At 44.1% G+C, this 12,018-nt stretch overlaps 1 protein-coding gene across 1 annotated transcript in view; it reads right to left on the reverse strand.

The window, feature by feature from the left end:
- The window catches only part of SLC25A26 (solute carrier family 25 member 26), a 218,353-nt gene that overhangs the window by 147,331 nt on the left and 59,004 nt on the right, over window positions 1–12,018 (reverse strand). The gene's annotated exons all lie outside the window — the stretch shown is intronic.

Genomic DNA, 12,018 nt, shown 5'->3' on the forward strand with positions numbered 1-12,018 from the left:
CCATTTGTGTATCTGATCACATGCAATTACACCATTCCTCTATGGCAGCGATGGCGAACCTTTTAGAGACTGAGTGCCCAAAATACAACAAAGACCCACTTATTTATCGCAAAGTGCCAACAAAGAAATTTAATTAGCGATTTATACTCCCTTTTCTGTCACAGCTTTCATTCATATCAGCACCCTGAGGACAACAATAAAGCAGAAAATAGAAGAAATTTGGATGATCATTGTAGATTCTCTTCAGGGTCCCATAAACAGGAAGAATTGTCAGGGTCGGAGCAGGAGCTACAATGATAATCCAGATCTGTCCACACATTCCCACTCCTCCTGTATTCCCAGGTAGAGCTGCCACGTTAAAATAGCTCTGTGCACAGCAAGTCCTGGGCTGTCTGGGACTGCAGTAAGATATCTGGAGTCATCTCTGGTGATGGCCTGAGTGCTCACAGAAAGGGCTCAGAGTGCCACTTCTGGCACCAGTGCCATAGGTTCGCCACCACTGCTCTATGGACTTCTACTCCTTTCCATGCCTTCAGCGAGGAATGCTGTGATATCAATGTGATTAAGTGGGTAAAGAACCTTAAATGACATCAAACTGGTCATCTGGCATGGGTAGAAGTTGCTGGACTCCGCCAAGCAGGAACACGCCCTCTCCAACTCTTGCTAGATTTGGCTGTACGCCACTTAAGATAACAAAGTTGACTTTATAGGGGATGTAAGGGGAAAAAAAAATAACTAAAAGAAGTGTGGCATTTAGTTAATAGGGTTCTGTGGTAACCTGTCACTAGCTGCATTTGTAAAAAGTTTGATTATAGCTTTCCTTTAAAATTGAAAATCTGGCCACCACAATTGACAGCGGGTAGTGGACCTACTGTGCCACTTGACTGTTTTCAGCTCCACACCTGACCTTGGGTTTTTTCGGTATTGCAGCTCAGCTCTATGGAAATGAATGGAGCTCAGTTGCAATACCGTGCATTACCTATGGTCAGGAGAGGAGCTGTTTGTTTGTAGAAAGCAGACATGTTTTTCAAACTCTGGACAACCCCTGTTTCCATTTTCACCCTTTTATTCCCTTATGTGCATATGGACTTCACTGCAACAGAATTATGTTTCTCTGAGTAGTTCCGGGTAGTGGTTGTGGCACAGGCAGGACGGATGGTAGAAAGACCAATAAACTGCCTTTGTTCAGGAGAAGGTGCCTGATTGTCAGGCTTCTGGGGTAGTGAACCCCTGGACCACCATGGACGAAGACATAAGCCGACACCTGGGACCGAAATCTAAGTGGCACCCGGTCTTCTCCAGAACCCGCCGCAAAGCCGGTTGGTCTTGCTGTGGCGTGGTAACACCAGGTTGTCCCACATGTGGGACTTGTCCACGGTGGCAGCCAAGGTCGAGGTACAAAGTCGGCAGGCAATCTTGTGGACGGGGACCGGCAGGAGGTCAATACAGGCGCCAATGGTTCAAGGTCAGGGACAGAGCAGGAGGTCAGAGCTGGCAGCGAATGAGCGGGAACAGGTTCGGGGTCACAACGGGAGGTCAACACATGGGAATGAATCACAGGAGGAAACTTTCTCTGAGGCATATAGCGCAAAGATCCGGCGGGGCATGCTGGGAGAAGCCGGCTTTTAACGAATTCCGAGGAAGTGGCCAGCGTCAATCAGCGGTGCACTGGCCCTTTAAATTTTCGATCGCCGGTGCGCACGCCCTAGGGGGTGGGAACTTGCGCGCAGGGAAGCCGGGACAGGACCAGGAGCGTGTAGAGGTGAGTGCGGATGGGGAGAGCGGTGGCCGCCAGGGATAGGGGCACGGGTGCGCCTACGACCCGAGATGTGGGTCGCAGGAGCACCTGTGACACTGATGTAGTCTACAAGTGCTGGGAACCAGGGGCGTAACTTGAGGGGGTGCAGAGGGTGCGGTCGCACCAGGGCACAAGAGTTTTAGGGGCCCTTATGGTGTCACTTTCCCATATGAGAAGACTATTACTCTAAACCATACATTATAGTCGGGGTTCCCGGCACAGGCTTTGCACTGGGGCCCATCAGCTTCTAGTTACGCCACTGCTGGGAACCGAGCGCAAGGAGCGCATATTCTTAAAGAGTGCAGCAGGAAATAAGAGAACACAGGCGTTAAAAAAAAAAATCAATTTCCACAAACTACCGTTGTTTTACCTAAGAAAACCTCCCTTACAGAATCATTCTCCCCTAATCCAGTTAATAGGTTTCTTCAGTAACTTGAGCGGCCGCTATCATTAAGATTTCCCTTCTTAATTCTCTGTAAAACTCATAAACCTATTGTGCAATTAGAACTGTATTAATACTAATGAGCCTCCTGTGTGGCGCTCGCATACGGATAAGGGTGCCGCAGTGGCGGTATTACACTGGACCATTATAGATTGTATTAGGCCTGATTACAGCTAGAAAATGAGCCGGCTCTTAATAGTAACACAGTGGAAGGAGCCCAAGGTGACATTACTACGTACAAGCACTTCAACTATTTCAGGAGATTATAGATTGAGTAGAAAGTTTATTAACTATACCGCCACATGAACATAGGAGTAATAAGGCTATCATATATGGGGAGGTCCTTTGATGCACATGAAACTGTGAAGAATCATTAGAATAGTTGAAAAGTATCTCCAGAAACAGCAAGTATGAATATTATTGCCCCTGCAAGTCTGGAATCACTTCCTACATCTGGTACTAGAATCAGCTTCTTGGGGAATGGAGGATGTGTCCCTTCTTCATGCTTTCTATCTTCCGTTTCAGGACTTTTGGAGGACCTTCAAAGGTCCTGAAATGTCTGCTGTGTACATGTGTATTGAGAGCAGGAACAGATTACCAGAATTTAATAGGTGAAGGTCCTTCTCAGTATAAAATCTGGTGGTTTGTTTGGGTGGCCATGGGCTCCCTAGAAGGCTTGGACCCTGGGCCACCACCCTAACCACCTATATATTATATTCCACTACTGTTAAAGAAGAACTTTTCCTAAGTTATCTTAAAGGGATCTAAGTGCTTTCCTAGAAACATTTCCGCTCATATCCATAGGCAAGGTATGATATTGCAGTTCATGAACATAAAAGTGAAAAGTCTGTAGATACAGTACCAGACACAGGTCATGGTAACAAAGTCGGCACCAGCACTGGGCATACCTGGGGCCCAGAGCTGCTGGAGGGGGCTGTACATAAGGAATCCATGGGGTTGAGGGGTGCTGTATCTAATGAATCCATAGGGTATGAAGGTGGCTTATATAAAATAATAAGGGGCCTTTTTGGGCAGCACAGTGGCTCAGTTGTTAGCATTACAGCCTTGCAGCGCTGGGATCCTAGGTTCAAGTCAGCATCTGCAAAGAGTTTGTATGTTCTCTCCGTGTTAGCGTGGGTTTTCTCCAGGTCCTCCATTTTCCTCCCACACTCCAAAAATACTGGTAGGTTGCTTAGATTGTTAGCCCCATGGGGACAGGGACCAATCTGGCAAAGCTCTATGTACTGATTCATAATCTGTGTGTAATAAAGAATTAATAATATTATAAACTAGGAAATATTTTAGGACAGGAGGCTGTGTTACTTTCTGAATCTCGAATGTTGCCATGTGAGTTCACTGCAAGGGGCCTACTGAAGCCTGGAGACAACCCTGTATGCTAACAGTGGTCTTTTTCATTGGGGGGGGGGGGGGCGGGGGGGGAGATTTAATCACTTGTTTTTTGATCTTTTCACACGTAGCTTGTTCTTGAGCCCGGCTCACACTTGTTCTTGGGGAAAGGATTTATGAGATATGATCTTTTTGTGATGCCAGTTACTACACTAACCAGGATTCATATCTCCATAACTGAGATTTCTGTTTGCAGAGGAGGCGAGTTACTGCCATACACCCCCTTCTCCAGCTCATCTGCAATTCTTCATTGTTCTTCCAGGCTGAGTTGTGTTATTTCCAGAGCTCAGGAGGAACAATGTTGGTGCTATGTGTAAAATATCGCTGACAGCCAGAAGTAGTAACAGGTCAGAGAGAAGAATCCTCCGCATCAAACCATTGTAATTCTGCAGTGATTCTACTCATATCTCAGGGGCTTCCAATTCTTTGACCTCTGAAATTGATCTATCTCTGTACTGGATTCCTAGATTGGGTTATAAGCACGTAAAAGCCACTGCATGAGGAAATTGCTATATTTCCGCTCTGTACATAGAAGCTTTTTGGAACATTTAAAATACATTTTACATATAGTCGGGCACCGTATTCTGTCCTATATACGTGTAGTCTCCAGGGATTTTTTGGGTTGAGCAAGCTAGTAACATTATTTACTGTATGGCTACATTCACACTACAGTATGGGGGACGTATATACGGCCGACGTATATACGGACGATATACGTCCCCCATACACTTCTATGGGCTCACGGCCCTGTACGGGAGCGGTACGGTGCAGCACACGTGCGGCACCTTACTGCTCCGTAGCCCGGGGAAAGATAGGACATGTCCTATCTTTCCCCGTATTACGGCGCCGTGCACCATTAGTTCCTATGGAGAGGGGCGGGGGTGAGCTGCGCTCACCTCCTCCTCCTCTCCACGCGCTGCCGTGTGCCCGCCGTGCTACGGTGCGGCGGGCTCACGGCAGTGTGAATTTAGCCTATCACTGTATTTTATACGGATACGGAACTGATACAGTAACATACGTCACACATACCGTTAAAAAACGTCATGTACTGTATATACGACAAACTATGGCACTGAAATACATGACAGAAAAAATACAATCAAGTGAAAGGGGTTTTACTGCCTGTGAAGCTACAACATAGTGGGACTCTGGTAACACCCCCAGTAGTCTTACAGGCTCATTAGCATCATTTTAAAAGTTGATTTTAGAAGGAAGGAGGCCATGGATAATAAATATTAGAAGATTACCACAGTCACAGTGTCTGGAGGTTTGGTGTAAGTGTCCCTGGTTTATCCTTTTGATGGTAGATTTTCTTTAGAGGGGTATGTCTCTTTTGAATACATCTTTTTTTAGAAGACAAGATGATCATAGAGAGATCTGATGCACCAGCGATCAGCTATGATCCTCAACAAGTGCTGAGTATTCCTGCAGCGCCACCACAGGGGAATGAAAGTATTACACTATTCCTATAGCTGAATTTGTTGTGCAGTCCAAAAACAATTGAGATTCTGCAGCTGCTCACTACTCTGGATAATAGATGAGGGTCTGGAATAGGGGGGTGGGGTTCAAAATCCAGCACCCAGGGCTGAACTGGCCACCAGAGAATCCTCAAATAGGCCAAGGTTCTAACACACTGATGGTCCCAGAGGCCCAACAGAACCCAGCAACAAAATAATAAAATAATGAGCAATTGCTGCATGAGTATAAGATCCGACTACACAGGGGTTGTTTGTAGTCTGTAACCATGGAGACACAAATATACTGCGGATAAATCAGTGTAGATTCTTTTTAAGTAGTACACGACAATGCCAGAACCAAATGCAGATTTTATCGGGTCACTCATCTATAAATCCGGTCCAAAACTTAGTTGACGGTTTTGACAGGGAGTGTATTTTATTACAGGGAGGAAGCATTTTGCTTGCTTTTATTTCAGCATTCGGCCATTTGTTGTAGAGTAAAAGTCATGCTGACTAGAAGAGAAATTTTAGTGTCTTTGAAAGCGGCCATTAAAATAAATTTGTTCTCCGAGTAATTCCAGTCTGTTGATGTTGCGCCCAAATGAGTGTAGTTTATGTTGAAACAAATTGTGAGCGTGTCCTGGTTTTTTATTTTATGTCCTGTTTTATTGTGACTGTTGCTTGAACACGGATCTAAAGTCTGGACTGGAACAATTTCAGGGGGTGCATCTGTCACTGGCACATAAAAACCCCTCCTTAACTAATGCGGTTGTCACTCTCCCTCTATAGGCGTATGTAAAGGGATTATCCAGTTTTTAGAATATCATTTAGGATATTTTATAATGCAAAGTTCTACAACATTTGTGTTTCAATTCTTCACTGTTCGTTTGGATAGATTTTTGTTATTTACCTCCAAAAGTTTACAAAAAGTTACAAAGATTATCCTGATTTCCCGTTGTGACCTCGATTCCGCTTCTGACTCCGATCCCGTGATGCCTGTTCTGACTTACCACTACGTCCCGACTCTGATCCTGTGCTGCCTGTCCTGACCTACCGCCATGTCCCCGACTCTGATCCTTTGCTGCCTGTCTTGACCACCTGCCGGTCCCGACCATGAGTTTGTCTTACGATTCTGTACCTTGCCTTGGCCACCACAGTGGACAAAATCGTGCCTGTGGAACGACCGGTGGGGACCGCGCCACAGCAAGTCCAACCCGCTTTGCGGCGGGCTCTGGTGAAAACAGTGTGCCTCCCAGGTGTCATCGTCCACAGTGGTCCAGAGGATCCACTACCACTGATCCTGACACCTAGTCTGACCACTAAAAAGACAACAGAGCTGCCTGCTTTTTGTTTCCTTTTCTGTTCTCTGAAAACAGCTGATCTATGGGGGTCCTGGGGGTCCATCACCAATATAACATTGAGGACCTGTTATTAATATTTTTTAGATTGGAATATCCCTTTAAGTCAAGCATCATTGATATAACATAACATACCCAATGCTGCACATTGTAATGTAACAGATATTAAGGTTTGCATATGAGGGGTCCGAGACTGTGTAAAACTTCCATCCAATTCCTTATAAATCGTGCACCAGACCTAATCTCATACGCAGTTATTTTGCTCATAAATCCCATCATTTGAGGTCTTATTATAAGGACCACACAGGATGAAACCAATTGTAGAAGCCCTAGAAATGGACTTATCAGACGTACAACGCCAGTAATATAAGTAGGGAAAGATTGAGTGGGTTTGTACGAAGCCAATGTGGTGCATTAAAGCTCACGGATATTTAGTGGTGTAACCATGAAGAAAATCTGCAAAAGTTATCGAACTATGAACTTTGACTTAAGGAAGGTCTTATTTATGAGGTGTGAGAGCTTCCCGCTCATAGGGTCTGGAACGCCAGAAAATAACACATTTTATATACATTTCCAAGGACATTGGATGATTTATTTTTTCTAGATTTTAGAAAAGTGCTATATCCTGCCATTTCCCATGTCACCACTAAGCCTAATAGTAGACTGACACTTACTTATTCTACAGGGGTTTTCTAGGAGTTATTTCATTTACATCACGGACAGGATTATATACAGATGATGACACCACAGTCTGGGCATTGATCTATGCAGTGTACACACTGGGTGGCAGCACTGAGCAGTATGCTTAGATAGGCCAATTAGGAGATGTCACAGCTCTTACATAGAGTCTTATGTAATGGTGTAAATGGTGCAGCATGTACCAGACGTGTAACACCCACTTTATTTCAGATAATAAGTTTTTTAACAAAGTAAGCTATAATTAGTGATAATAAATTAAAAAAAAACCTCTATAACATTAAATGGAACATGGGATGCCGAGAATCTGCTCAGCTCCTCCTGCTCTATAACATGCTGCCTGCAGATATGACACTATGGGGCAGATTTACTTACCCGGTCCATTCGCGATCCAGTGGCGCATTCTGTGTGGAGCATTCGGGTCTTCCGGCGACTCACTAAGGTAGTTTCGCCGATGTCCATTAGGTGTCGCTGTTGCGCTGAAGTCCGTCGGAGTGCACGGAAGTTCACCAAGCTATCCTGGGTGCAGGTAAGCGCGTGTCAAGCGACAATTTTTTTTAAAAAATGCAGCGGTTTTACCAAATCCGTCGGGTTTTCGTACGGCCATGCTCCCCGATTTCCATCACGTGTACGCCGGCGCCAGTGCGCCACAATCCGATTGCGTGCGCCAAAATCCCGGGCAATTTAGGCGCAAAACGGAAAAAAATTGGGTAACCTGCCGGAAAAACACGCTTCAGGCCCTTAGTAAATTACCCCCAATGTGCAATCTGCTCAGCTCCTCCTGCTCTATAATATTATTCCTACAGAAAGGACACTATATACAATCTTCTCAGCTGCTCCTGCTCTATAACATGCTGCCTGCTGATAGGACAATGTGTACAATCTCCTTAGCGCCTCCTGGTCTACAATACACTGCCTGCAGAAAATTATAGAATTATCCACTTGATAGGTTCCCTAAAAATATGCTATAATCTGCTCAGCTCCTCTTGCTCTATAACATGCTGCATCCAGATTACATCACATTCAGGACTCACTATAAATTTCTTTAAGACACTTCAATGGATTCAGTCAACTATAATTCCTCAGCATATAACATGTCTTTGCATAAAATTTACAACATTCTCGACTTTATGATTTAAGTAGTACAACAGGTCAATAATTATGCTTCTCCCCGGCCGTATCTCAGCCTCACAAACAATATTCATCTTCCTTTCTTCTGCCATTGATTTTGCTGGAAATCATTATAGAAAGTCGTCCATAAAGTGCACAAGCAACGGCTGTCAATAGCTTAATTAATGGAAGTCGTGAATTTTATGGAGATCTTTTATTTTCCATAACGCAAAACTAATGCGAAAACAATAAGTTTTAATAAATTCGCTCGGCTGACTGAAGATGAGAATTATTCTCAAATTTTTCCATACTGGGGGGAAGGTGGTAACCTGTAGCGTAACTAGCAGCTGATGGGCCCCAGTGCAAAGTCTGTGCCAGGCCCCTGACTATAATGTATGGTTTATAGTAATAGTCTTCTCATATGGGAAAGTGAGACCTTATGGGCCCCCTAAACCTCTTGGGCCCAGTTGCGACAGCACTCTCTGCAACCCCTCAAGTAACGCCCCTGGTGGTAACCATAGAGGTGAGTGCCTGTTACAGAGCTTCCTGGCTGATGCATCCACAAAAGAAAATTAGCTTTTGGCTACTCGCACATTGTTGATTTGGGCCATTTTTCCATCAACTAGCACACAGCCCTGTGTATTTTAATGGGCACATACACACGGCTCTGGTTTCAACTATCCGAGCCACAAATTATAGAGCAGGTCCAATTCCTGGATGTGTTTCGGGCACCTTGACCCTGGTCAATTTCCGATCACCGGCTATAGAATTGAATCTAATGCTGTGTCCGGCACGTGGCAGTGGTTGGGTGGGCTTGACCTGTCTCTGTATACAAAAAGAAGGAGGGCAATGACGGGAGAAGGTGCAGGACAACGGGAGTGCCGGCGAAGGTAAGTATATGCTGTTTTTTCTTTTCTTACCTCCCCCAGCGGATTATAGGTTTCAGAACCCAGACATCCCCTTTAAAGAAAAAATACTCCTAAAGTGTCCTAGTTATCATTGGTACTGGGTTGAAGAACGGAGAAGGTTGGTGCCAGACATCTTTGACAAAGGCTTATCTTAAAAAGACAAGAAAAAAAGATTGGGCATGTTGAAACCCAAAGTGTCCACTCCTTCTCAGCTTGGATATCTGTTCCAAGAGGAAAGTCAAGAGGACCCCACAAAGATTAGATGGGGCTGGGGGCATAACTACAGTGGTAGCACCCATAGCAGCCGCCGACAGTAGGGGCCCACAGCAGCAGGGGCCCTGTCATCCAACCGGAGACTAACGAACGCAGGATGTGCACCACTATATACATATTAATCTGCACATTGTACAGCATAATATGTACATAACATGTATGTCATGTATATATGCTGTATATGTGTGTATCTATGATGTGTATATACTGTATATGTGTATATATGCTGCACATCTGTATATGGCACCGTATGTGTATGCATATGCTCTATATGTGTGTGTATGTGTGTAAGAGTGTATAAATGTGTGTGTATAAAGAACTGCATGTTTATGTATATAGGTTTATAAATATGTGTATATATATGATTGTATTATACATATACAGGCAGTCCCCGGGTTACATACAAGATAGGGTCTGGAGCTTTGTTCTTAAGTTGAATTTGTATGTAAGTCGAAACTGTATATTTTATAATTGAAGTTCTAGACAAATTTTTTTCTTTTGTCCCAGTGACAATTGAAGTTTCAAAATTTTTGCTGTAATGGGACCAAGGATTATCAATAAAGCTTCATTACAGACACTTTACAGCTGATCAGTGCAGTCTGGGACTATAGTAAAGCATCCAGAGAGCTTCACCAGAGGTCACAGTGGGCAGAGGGGTCCGTCTGTAACTATGGGTTGTCTGTAAGTCGGGTGTCCTTAAGTAGGGGACTGCCTGTATATATATATATATATATATATATATATATATATATATATATATATATATTAGTGGGAAGGGGGGCACCATTCAGAAGTCTGCTATGGGACCCTGCCTCTCCTGAACCTACAGAATTGTCAAGTGTAACCAAGGGATGGAAGGACAGTGTCCATCAGTTTAGATTACAATGTGGTGACCTCTTCCCACTTTTTGGACCACTTGACCTATGTTTTTATGTTTTGTGAATATATATATAGACGACAGAATTTTAAAAAGCAACTATAATTTAACTACTAAACCGACACAAAATTTACATTGACTCTGACCTCACGATCACTGGTGATCACTTATTTTGTGAATAGTGAGACAACCTCTTTGGGGCAGAACGCGTTGATTTACTGACCCAATGTATTACAGGTAAGACCATATTTTAACCAAAAAAAGTTATTTTGTGTCAATTTAAAAAATGAGTGGAATTGTCCATAAGCGGAAAATTCATGTAAGGCTTGGATAACGTGGAGGTATTCTGTACATCTCAGATACTAGTAATGTGATGATAACATGAAGATAACCACAGGGGGAGGATTACTGGAATATCTTCAGATGTGCTGGGAATGAATGTCTCTGTTTGGGATATCTTAGGGAGTGATCCGGGCGTTACTCCTCTACGTTACCTTCAGATGTTCCTATAATTTACTTCCACATCTGGAAGCATAAAGCATTCCTATCACTTCACTTATGTGAGAGTCTCTCGTCTTTCTCTCTAGGTATCTGTGGGATCAAGTGTTTCTTGGCAAGTGCTTGTGTTTTTTGGGTCAGTGCACTTTTCTATAGGTTGTTGTCACAGAAGGAACTTTGGCACAGATGGACAGAATAAGCTCGAAAAATACTGTGGTCATATAGTGAATATTTCATTGTCTATGATCCATGCCTAGAGCTAGGCTATTCACTATGATCCTTAAGGTGACCCTTCAGGCTGAGGCGTGTTACACTCAGAATATGTGTATCTATTACCTACCTGTGTTTTATATTTCTCAGTGCACGGCTTATGTTTATACACAGCAGCTAAACCTAACACCTTGACCCATCATGACATTCCTCAACGTCATAATGTAGCAGCAAGTGTATGAATAGAGACAAAGCCATCTTCATATACACTATGGGGCTCATTTACTAAGGCTCCGAACGTCGCACTTTCGTCAGGTTTCCCGAATATTTCCGATTTGCGTCGAATTGCCCTGGGATTTTGGCGCACGCGACTGGATTGTGGCGCATCGGCGCTGGCTTTCACGCTACAGAAATTGGGGGCGTGGCCCTCGGACAAACCGACGGATTAGGTAAAACTGCGGAATTTAAAAAACGATTTGTGTCGCAAGATCAAGCACTTGCATGCACCTGGAAGAAGGTGAACTCTGGCGGACCTCGGCGCAGCAGTGACACCTACTGGATATCGGGCGCACGATCTTAGTGAATCCTGGCAGAACCGAATCCTTGTCGGACAACGCGCCGCGGGATCGCGACTGGACCGGGTAAGTAAATCTGCCCCTATGTGTTTGCTGCATAATGTAGCAAACACACAGCACTAACAAACGGTATTGGTGCTGGCACGGACCGCGGGTGTTAACTATTTAAATGCACCCAGCAAAGGTGCTTTTATATACTTTATTGAGTGCCGTTGATCCTTTGCTGTGACATTCGGGAGTCTATGTGAGACTCCCACGTCTGTCATTCGGCACAATCTATAACAGTGTGCCTGTGACCTTTAAAGTCAATTATTTGTACAAAAAATTTGCAATCTCCATGATTGCACTGACCAAAAGAATAAATACTTGAGTAATGCTTGAGTTCAGTATTTACACAGTGATTGACACA

The sequence above is a fragment of the Engystomops pustulosus genome, chromosome 10 (assembly GCF_040894005.1).
Source record: "Engystomops pustulosus chromosome 10, aEngPut4.maternal, whole genome shotgun sequence".
NCBI lineage: Eukaryota > Metazoa > Chordata > Amphibia > Anura > Leptodactylidae > Engystomops > Engystomops pustulosus.